The sequence below is a fragment of the Ochotona princeps genome, chromosome 21 (assembly GCF_030435755.1).
Source record: "Ochotona princeps isolate mOchPri1 chromosome 21, mOchPri1.hap1, whole genome shotgun sequence".
Lineage (NCBI taxonomy): Eukaryota > Metazoa > Chordata > Mammalia > Lagomorpha > Ochotonidae > Ochotona > Ochotona princeps.
In genome coordinates this window covers 660180-670490 of record NC_080852.1, presented here as the reverse complement: position 1 = coordinate 670490, position 10311 = coordinate 660180, and the positions used below count along the sequence as shown (strand labels likewise).

The 10311-nt window shown below is 46.3% G+C and overlaps 1 pseudogene; it reads right to left on the bottom strand.

Moving 5' to 3' along the window:
• Positions 1 to 322: 322 nt before the first annotated feature.
• On the bottom strand, positions 323 to 1015 carry LOC101522856 (protein SOX-15-like; annotated as a pseudogene).
• Positions 1016 to 10311: the final 9296 nt, after the last annotated feature.

Below are 10311 nucleotides of genomic sequence, written 5' to 3'. Positions count from 1 at the left end.
TATTCTCATGACAGTCTAAACTCTAGCAGTCATCTCGAAATGAATGGCTTTGTTCCACACACATACAATTTCCTACTGTCAGATACACTATTCCTAATGGAGCAGGAAAACTGACTACAGTTGAGTTGTTTTTATGACCATAGAGTCCTGGTATCAGCCTGTTAAAAGATTTGTATCATAAGATTAGAGGTCATGGAAGACACCCCAAATGTTTGGACTCTATTTTTTTTTTTTTTTTTTTGGCTAATTCAAGACTGCTTTATAGAAACAGGTGTGGGGGGCGGGGGGGGCGGTCCTACTGTTAGATCCACATCCATGTGGGTCAGAGGTGGGTGAGGGGCAGGGGAGCGCCGGGCAGCGGGGAACTGTAGTGAGCAGGGGAGGCAGGGATGGGTAGGGGTTGTAGGAAGGCAGCAGCTGGGCTCTGAGCTGCTCTGGGTCGTTCTGAGGGACAGAGCAGGGCGGGGGCGCCTCGGCTTTGTAGTGGGAGGAGCTGTACTGACCCGGCAGGTAGGCTGAATAGATGGGGCGTTGGTACCAAAAAACCCTGCTCACTGGGGTGGTCACGAAACCTGGTCCCCAGGGCTGGCTGCCGTTTCCTTGGCAGGAGCTCGTTAGCCCAGCGCTGGTGTTCTTGGTCTTGCGCCGAGGTCGGTACTTGTAGTCGGGGTAGTCACGCAGGTGCCGGGCGTGGAACCGCTTGGCCTCCTCCACAAAGGGCCGCTTCTCGTCCTCCCCCAGCAGCTTCCACTGAGCGCCCAGGCGCTTGGAGATCTCTGTTGTGAATCTTGGGGTTCTGCTGCGCCATCTGGCGGCGCTGAGCGGAGCTGCACACCATGAAGGCGTTCATGGGCTGCTTCACCTTTTCCTGGGGCAACCCAGCACAGACCGGGGCTCCCGGGGCGCCAGCGCCCTTTGGCTCCTGGAGTCCCAAAATTGGGGAGTTGGTGTCTCCTGTGGGAGCAGGAGGCTCCAGGCTCTAGGCCTGGGTGTGAGAGGATCCAGGTAGTGCCATGGGGAGGCAGAAAGGCGTCCTAAAGGCGGTCCCCTCCAGGTGAGCTGTGGACCCTTATATGTGTCCTCCCCAAACTGAGTCACAGACAAGGAAAGCCGGGTTCTTGGAAGGCTCAGGCCACCTACAAGTCCGGAGTTCTTGAAATGGAGTCTTTGCTCCCAGCCAATCTGGCACGCCTTGTAGAGTCAGAAGCAGGACCTGCTGACTGGTGTCCCTGGAGAGGTGTTCTTAACTGTTTTTTCAAAGTCCGCCCACCGGCTCCCGTCCTTGCTGCTGTGATCCGACTGACAAACCTTCTGGGAAGGTGAGAAGCGCTGCTCCATCCCAGCCGCTGCCAAGGCGCCCTGGTGCCACAGGCCTCTCGCACCTGGGCTGGATCTGAGGCTGGCTGCCAGATGGGCACACAGCTTTAAACACTGACTCCTTCCCAGCGCCTCCCAGAGCGTGGCCTCCAACACCCCTTTCTCCCTGAGGCCAAGCTGGTGTCCTGTTCTTCCCAGCCCCTAACACTTCCCACAGGCCACCACAGCCCCTCACCACACAAGGCTGAGCTATATGAGCAGTCAGGCCTAGCAGCTGGACTCTCTTTTCAATGAAAGTGACTTCCACATGAATGCTACTAAATTCAGGAAATACACCACATCTGAAATTCTATTTCAGAATCAACACTGTACATAAAACTCACAAGCCTACTAACAAATTGTATGCGGTTACTAAAGTCAAAATCCTAACCAGTTAAATAAATGAATTTCCTTAAGATAATGTAACAATAGCTCTCATTTTAGTGATTTTGTTATCCCTCTAACAGAATATTTAGCTCATGTAGGAAAACCATGGTTTTATTGGATATTACAAAACTATTTATATTAAGTAATAATGCTGGCCCAGGTGCGGTGGCCTAGCTGCTGAAGTCCTTGCCTTGAATGTGCTGGGATTCCATATGGGCACCGGTTCTAACCCCGGCAGTTTTACTACTCTTTCTGCTCACTGCTTCTGACCTGGGAAAGTAGTTGAGGATGGTCCCAAGCCTTGGGCCCCTGCACCCATGCGGGAGACCTGGAGGAATCCTGACTTTAGATCCACGCAGCACTGGATGTTGCAGTCACTGTTGGCGTGAATCCATGAATGGAAGATCTTCTTCTCTGTCTCTGTCTCTCTCTGTATATCTGACTTTGCAATAAAAACAAAATAAATCTTAAAAATATTAATGCTAAAGATTTCAGTTGAGTGTATGCATGCATCAACTATTGTTAGATTCGCCGCTCACCAAATGTTAGATTCGCGTACTACCAGGGAAAGAGTAACTCAGCCAAATATATGAAAATAATTTAGATGGCCTTTATTTCACGGGCTTCACTTCCCCATGCAGCAGAAAGGACAGACAGGAAGGTGTGGGCTACAGAGGAAGAAGAGCATGGAAGAGATGGGGAAGGGGCCCTTTTAAACTCTCCTTGACATGGAAACTGAAACGGGGGTCGCCTCGGCCCTTATTGGTGGGGGAATATGGGTCTGTACCCCTCATTGCTGCAACAGTGGTCTCAGTGCCTGAGGGGCCCGCCAGAATTCCACCATTCATTCTGGGTTTTTTGGAGGTAAATTCCACCCATCTCTGGCCACCTTGGTAGCCATCATTCCAGCCTCTTGGTAATAGGAAAGAGGGCGAAGAAATTGATCTGGCTGCTTCCTGCTGAAGGGGGTTGTTGTCTCTGTGTGAGGTCCGGAAGAAGCTCCATGGGCACCAGAGTGTAGGGGTGGAGCAGCATCTAGTTGAAGGCAGTCCATGGGGCATTATGAATTTTCCTCTGAAAGAACCTTGGAAAACAAGGGGCAAGGGTTCATAAGAGACATATAATTACTAGCAGAAAGAGTATTGGAATAAGCCATGATATGAGTGTGGATGCCTTAATATCGAGACTGAAGTTGCTGCTTGAATTGTGCGAATTATTTCATCTGTTTGGTTAATGTGAGGTAGAGAATTATTAGGAGTAGGGTCGGAGGCAGGGGAGGCACTTTGGCATTGAATGGTTAGTGTGGTAGGCCCTGTCTGTTGCACCTTCCACTGAGATGAGATAGAGGTTTGGAAAGGTTTTAGATGGGAACAATGGCACCAGGAGGTGTGACCAAGAAGTTTGGCCACAGTGTGCATGGTAAGGATCACCATGTGAGGCCCAGTCCACCGTGGCTGTAGTGAGTCTGGGTGAAGAGTCTTGAGTAGAACCGAGTCTCCGGGTTGGAGAGGAAGGGCATCCGGGTCCACTGATGCATTCAGGTCAGGACACGGGAGACACGGGTCTGCATGTTCTTGGAGAAGCTTGAGAATCAGAGTCAGAGAAGGGAAACAGTTAGCCAAGGGAGGAGACTTTGTAGGGAGCTGGTGGGTAAGCAGGAAGGGTCAGCCATACATCAGCTCAAATGGGCTCCATCCAAGGGGCTTGTTAGGCCTGACCCTGATGTATATTAGAGCCCAGGGGAATCCATCCACCCATGAGGATCTGAGCTCCAGGTGATGGATAAGTCCTCTGAGACTTGTTGGGTGATCTGTGACATGAAAGCCGGCCCATTGGCAGACTGGATAGACAGAGGCAATCCTAACCTGGGAATGATGTTGTTAAGTAGGGTTTCTGCCACCATTGCTAATGTCTCCTTGGCCATTGGAAATGCTGCTACCCAACTGGAAAAGGAGTCCTGTTTTTAAGTAGGGTAATGAATTTCTTCTGTGTCAGTATATGGGTGAAATCTATTTGTCAGTCCTCCCCAGGTTGATCACCTCTAAGTTTTTGAGTGGGTGCCCTTGGTTTAAGTGCTCCCTGTGAGGAAAATACGGAGCAAGTTGGGCATGAAGCATGGATCTGTTTGAGAAGTCCACATGTATTAGGGCACGAGAATAATGAGGTAAGAAACCGGAATAAGGAGTCAGGCCCCACATGCAGAGAATTGTGGATATCAGTGAGGAGGAGCAGGGCAGCATGAGAAGATAGTGCTATCTTGTTGCCCGTGAAGATCCAGCCTCTGATGTTCCTGGGCACCGGAAGTGAGCAGGTCCTGTCGTTCCTGTTGAGAGTAGGTAGGCTTAAGGGAAGTAGAAAGGAAGATTATGGGGTACTTGCTCTTGGGTTTGCCACATGCTTTGCAGTTTGGTCAGCCTTCTTGTTGCCTTGTGTCACTGGGTACATTGAAGACTGGTGTCCCCGGCAGTGAAGAATTATCTCTTGTGTTTAGAGACAGAGAACTTGGAGAAATCTGTTCATCAAAGAGGCATTAGCAATAGGATTACCCTTGGTGGGGAGGAATCCTCTCTCCTGCCAGATGTCTGAGTGTGAGTGAGCAATGAGAAAAGCATGCTTGGAGTTAGTGTAGATATTGACTCATTTTCCCTGAGCTAATGTTCACGCCTGAATCAGTGCATACAGTTCAGCCCTTTTGGGAGGAGTTCCTTGGGGGAGGCACTGTGCCTCAAGCATGGAGTCCAAGGTCACTGTCGCATAGGTCACACAGTGATGTTCATCAGGCCTGCACACTGAACTGCCATCCACGAAGAGTGTGAGATCAGGTGATGGGAGAAGTTTATCCTGTAGGCTGTCCCTAGGAGACAAATAAAAATCAGTAATTTGAGGACAGGGGTGTGTAGTGAGTGGCTCCTTAGGGGTTGGGAGAAAGGAGGCCGAATTGAGTGGTGGTGATTGGGTCAGAGTGATGTCCAGGTATTCAATGAAAAGTAGCAGCAACTGTCAGGGCCCCACATTGAGCTGCCATCCAAAGTCCACAAAGAGTGAGGTCAGGTGGCTGTGGAGGCCAGTAGGAGTCAAGGACATTTCTCCCTTTTGATTCTTCAAGCTGAGTTTGGGCACGGTGTTCTCTTGGTGGTGGTTTCAGTTTGGTGGGGGGAAGAATGGGAGGCTGCTAGCCCTGCAAAAGAAACTGATTAATGGATTGGCTAGACATTGAGTGGTGACACAAGAGTAAAGGGAAGGGAGGGGTTACTCATCAAAAGTCCCTTTGAAAGGATGGCTATTGATTTTTGTTCATTAATTTTGTATCCTGTCACTCTACCAAACTTTCGTATAAGTTCTAGCAGTCTCTGTATTGAGTCTCTTGGCTCTTCTACATAAAGAATCATGTCATCTGCATATAGTGGAAGCTTGACTTCTTCATTTCCCATTTGGAGTCCTCTGATTTCTTTCTCTTGTCTTATGGCCTCAGTGAGTACTTCTATGAATATGTTGAACAGCAGTGGAGAAAGCAGACATCCTTGTCTTGTTCCAGATCTCAGTGGGAAGGGTTCCAGTTTTTCTCCATTCAGTATGATGCTGGCTTTGAGTTTTTCATATATTGCTTTGATTATGTTGTGGATTTTTTCATCTATGCCTACCTTGGTTAGGGTTTTTAGCATTCCAGGGATGAATCCTACTGAATCAGGATGAATGATCTGCCAGATGATTTTTTGAATTATATTGTTTAGGATTTAGGTGAGAATCTTAGCATCAATGTTCATCAGAGAAATAGGTCCCTAGTTTTCTTTCTCTGTTGGTTCTCTGTCCGGTTTTGGGATTAAGGTAATGTTGGCTTCATAGAATGAGTTTGGAAGAGTTGCTTCTTTTTCTACTGTTTTGAAGAGTTTGTGGAGGATTGGGGTTAGTTCTGTTTGGAATGTTTTGTAGAATTGTGCATTGAAGCCATCTGGGCCTGGGCTTTTCTTTGTTGGGAGGCCTTTAATCACTGATTCAATCTCTGCTTCAGTTATGGATTTGTTCAGGTCATTTGTTGCCTCTGGGCTAAGTTTTGGCAGGTGGTAGAAGTCTAAGAGCTTTTCCATTTCTTGGTGGTCTTCTGATTTGTTGGAGTACAGTGCTTTGTAGTAATTTCTGATTATGTTTTTAATGATTGCAGTGTCTGTTGTTATGTTGCCTTTTTCATCTTTGATGCTGTTAATTCTTGCTTTCTCCTGTTTTTCTATTTGTCAGTCGGGCCAGCGGGGTGTCTATTTTGTTTCTCTTCTCAAAAATCCAGCTTTTTGATTCATTGATTTTGTGTATAGTTTTTGGATTTCTCTCTGATTAATTTCCTCCCTTGTTTTGATGATTTCTTGTTTCCTGTTGTGTGTGGAGCTCTTCTGCTGCTATTTTTCCAAATCCTGGAGGTGTGTGTTTAGTTCCTGTATTTGGTGCCTCTTTTCGGCCTTGACATGAGTTCCTATTGCGATCAATTTACCCTGTAGTACTGCTTTGACTGTGTCCCACAAATTTTGGAATGCTGTGTCAGAGTTTTCATTGGTTTTCATACAATGTCTATACTGCCAAAAGCAATATATACATTCAACGCAATCCCAATTAAAGTACCCACAGCATTCTTCATGGAGCTGGAAACAATGATCCAAAGGTTCATCTGGAAACACAAAAAAAAAACACGAATAGCTAGAACCATCCTGAAGAACAGGAAGTTATCAGGGGGAATCACAGTTCCAGACCTCTGGACATACTATAGGGCAGTGGGTATAAAAACAGCCTGGTACTGGCACAAAAATACAGAGGAAGATCAGTGGAACAGAATAGAAACAACGGAAGGAAACCCACACAGATACAGCCAAATAATCTTTGACAAAAGGACAAATGGGAAGGTCTGTTCAATAAATGTTGTTGGGACAACTGGTTGATAGCCTACAGAAACAAAAAGATAGACCCATATCTCTCACCATACACTAAGATCAAATCTAAATCGATAAAAGACCTAAACCTACATGCAGAAACTTTCAAACTTTTGGAAGAAAATGTTGGAAATACTCTGCAAGATCTAGGGGTAGGTCCTGACTTCCTAAAAAGGACACCAAAGGCGATAGCAATCAAGACCAGAATAAACAAATGGGACCTCATCAAACTAAGAGGCTTCTGCACAGCAAGGGAAACAATCAACAAAGTAAAAAAGCAACCCACAGAATGGGAGAAGATCTTCGCGCACTACGTAGGTGATAGAGGGCTAATCTCCAGAATATACAAAGAACTGCAAAACAACCAAAATGCCAAAACAAACAAGCCACTCAAGAAATGGGCACGGGAAATGGGCAGACATTTCACAAAGGAACAAACCCAAATGGCAAATAAACATATGAAAAAATGCTCAAGTTCCCTGGCAATAAGGCCCACATGAATAAAAGCACCAACAACACTTGGCGAGGTTGCGGGGAAAAGGGAACCGTACTCCACTGCTGGTGGGGCTGCAGGCTGGTACAGCCTCTATGGAAATCAGTATGGAGAACATTCAAACAACTCAAAATCAACATACCGTATGATCCAGCAATAGCACTCCTAGGAATATATCCAAAACACCTGTTTTATGAGAAACCAACATGCACTCCTATGTTCATAGCAGCACAATCAGTAATTGCAAAAACATGGAAGCAGCCAAAATGCCCATCAACAGAGGATTGGATAAGAAAGCTATGGTTCATCTACTCCATGGAATACTACTCAGCTATTAAAAAAAAAAAAAACAAAATGCAGTTCTTTGTGGCCAAATGGGCCAAACTGGAAACCATAATGCTAAGGGAAATGAACCAATCCCAAAAGGTTAGATACCACATGTTTGCCTTAATTTAAGATGATATGATGTTATGTAAAACATGTTATGTTAAAAATGTTATGTTATATGCTGTGTATAAACTAAGACTGAAATGTCAATGAGGCAGTCACAGAATGTGGTTAAGAACTCGCATTTATTTTTAAAATACTGATAACTCATTACTGTGTCAATCCCATCATGATGTAAATTTTTGCTGATGGCATGTTGGAAGGGTCTCCCCAAGAAACAGTTGAACTAGACTGCAAAATAAGATGCTGGACTCTATGCTTGCAATGAGGGAATCTCAACTGAACTTGAACTGTGGTTATGTAACAAAGTGGAGTAATCCACCAAGGGGGGAAAGTGTGGGGAGGGTTCGGGAGAATCCCAGTACCTATGAAACTGTGTCACATAACATATGTAATTAAAAATAAATAAATAGGGCCCGGCGGCGTGGCCTAGCGGCTAAAGCCCTCGCGTTGAACGCCCCAGGATCCCATATGGATGCCGGTTCTAATCCCGGCAGCTCCACTTCCCATCCAGCTCCCTGCTTGTGGCCTGGGAAAGCAGTCGAGGACGGCCCAATGCCTTGGGACCCTGTACCCGCATGGGAGACCCGGAAGAGGTTCCTGGTTCCCGGCTTTGGATCGGCGCCAATCGGCCCGTTGCGGCTCACTTGGGGAGTGAATCATCGGACAGAGAATCTTCCTCTCTGTCTCTCCTCCTCTGTATATCTGACTTTGTAATAAAATCAATAAATCTTAAATAAATAAATAAATAAATAAAAGAAAGGATGGCTGGAGTTCCTCCTGAAGCTCACTGGAATATGCAATCTCTGAGGGTGGGTCTTGAGGAGATTCTCGCGGTGCCTCTGTGCTGGCAGATGGATCATTGTGGCAAGTGTTGACCTTCTGAGCAGACTCCGCATTCCCATCATTTTCGGATGAAGTGTCCATTTGGCTTTGGCAGGGAGCTACGGTCACTTGTATTCAGTCCAAACATTCCAGCCTTTTGTTGTATGATCTTAGTGGGGAGACTTGGGCTGGAACATGTGTGAACGACTGGTGAAGACTGTCCAGTAAGGCTTTAAGAAAGAAACAAGATAGAAAAAGAAGCAACAAAATAACATATATGGTTGTGGGAAAGAGAAACGTTTCTGACTGTATTCTAGTGGAGATAAACTAGCCTGCTGTTGGTCCTATGCTCTTTTTCTCCCCCTGCTCATGGGGACTCTGGCTGCAAGCAAGAGCTAGGGTGATTGCTTTGGTCTTTGAGAGCATAGCAGGAGCAAAGTAAGGGCCTACAGTAAGGCCAGGGCTCCAGTTGACAGTGACATTCAAGGCTACAGTGACAGCTAGCAAACACTGATTCTGATTTCTCACATACATGTGCACTCAAGTTTTAAGTCTTGAAGCACCCAGGAATATTCTTAAGTTGGTTAAGCATGTGAGAGGCTCAGGACCATCTCTCTCTTCATGTGGGGTGCCGGAAGAGATGACATAAAGGAAGTGTGAAACTCCATGGGGAGACCTCCCGTTGACTCCCATTGCCTGGCTGGACAGAGAGGAAATTTGGCCTTGAAAGGGAGGCTGATACAGAACAGATGATGACTCTGAATGGAATATACAGCTTTACCTGTAATGCTGTTGACTGTAGGCTGTTTCTCCATGGCAATGAACACTTCAGGGGCTGGGCAGAGTGAAGGGCTTTCTAGCTGGTGGCCAACCATGGTTGATCCAGGGATTTTTTGAGCCCCAGTAAAGTCCCATTCCTAGTGGCCTGGCTCTTGGCAGAGCTGATAAGATGCTTTGAAAGCCACTTCTATGATTGGTAGCTGGTTGTCCAGTCTTCTGGCCTCCCAAGTTGCAAGCAGGTGTGACTTGAGGGTGGACTGGCCTTGCTGGGTCTCCCTGAGACCAGGTTACTGGATAAAGACACATGAACAGGTCTCCTGTTGTCTAGCTCACTACTCTTCCCCTGGGCCCTGGTTGAAGTGGGCCACAGAGGCAGCCTTGGGGTGTCAGCCCAGGGGATGTTCAATTCTATCCCTCAATTCTTTAATGCAGTGAGCTAGAAATTTGTAGTCATGGACACATCCTGACAGTTTTAAGGTGATGTCCATGAGGAGATGATTAGGGCAACAATTTAGCCACACTGTTAAGGTCTGGAGATCAAACTGTGCACTCTGAGTCCTCAGTGTCAGAAAGAGAGAGACAAGAGGAGGGGTGAAGAAAGGGGTTGGAAACACCAGATTAATCACATATCATTGTAAAGTGAAAACTGTCAAATAAAAACTCTAAAAACATTTACCAAAGGAGTGAAGTCAGCTGTACATTTGAAACAAGGAAAGAACGCTCTAACAAGGACTCTAAAAGTTAATTAACAAGATCAAAAACATGTTTTGATCAATAAACATAGATAATAACACATGATGACAATTTCAAACTTTTTCAAGAGACAAATGTTGAGGCACACTCTGTGTGGCACCACACACACACACACGCACACCCATTTTGGAACCAAGCTCAGCAATGTAATCCTTGCTTGAAATTAGTAACTGAAAAGTTATGCTAACCCAGGTCAATTTAAAATTTTGAGAGAAAAAGCTTATTGCTGGGCCAGGCAGCATGGCCTAGCAGCTAAGGTCCTTGCCCTGAATGTGCCAGGATCCCATATGGGGGCCAGTTCTAATTCCAGCAGCTTCATTTCCCATCAAGCTCCCTGCTTGTGGCCTGAGAAGGTAG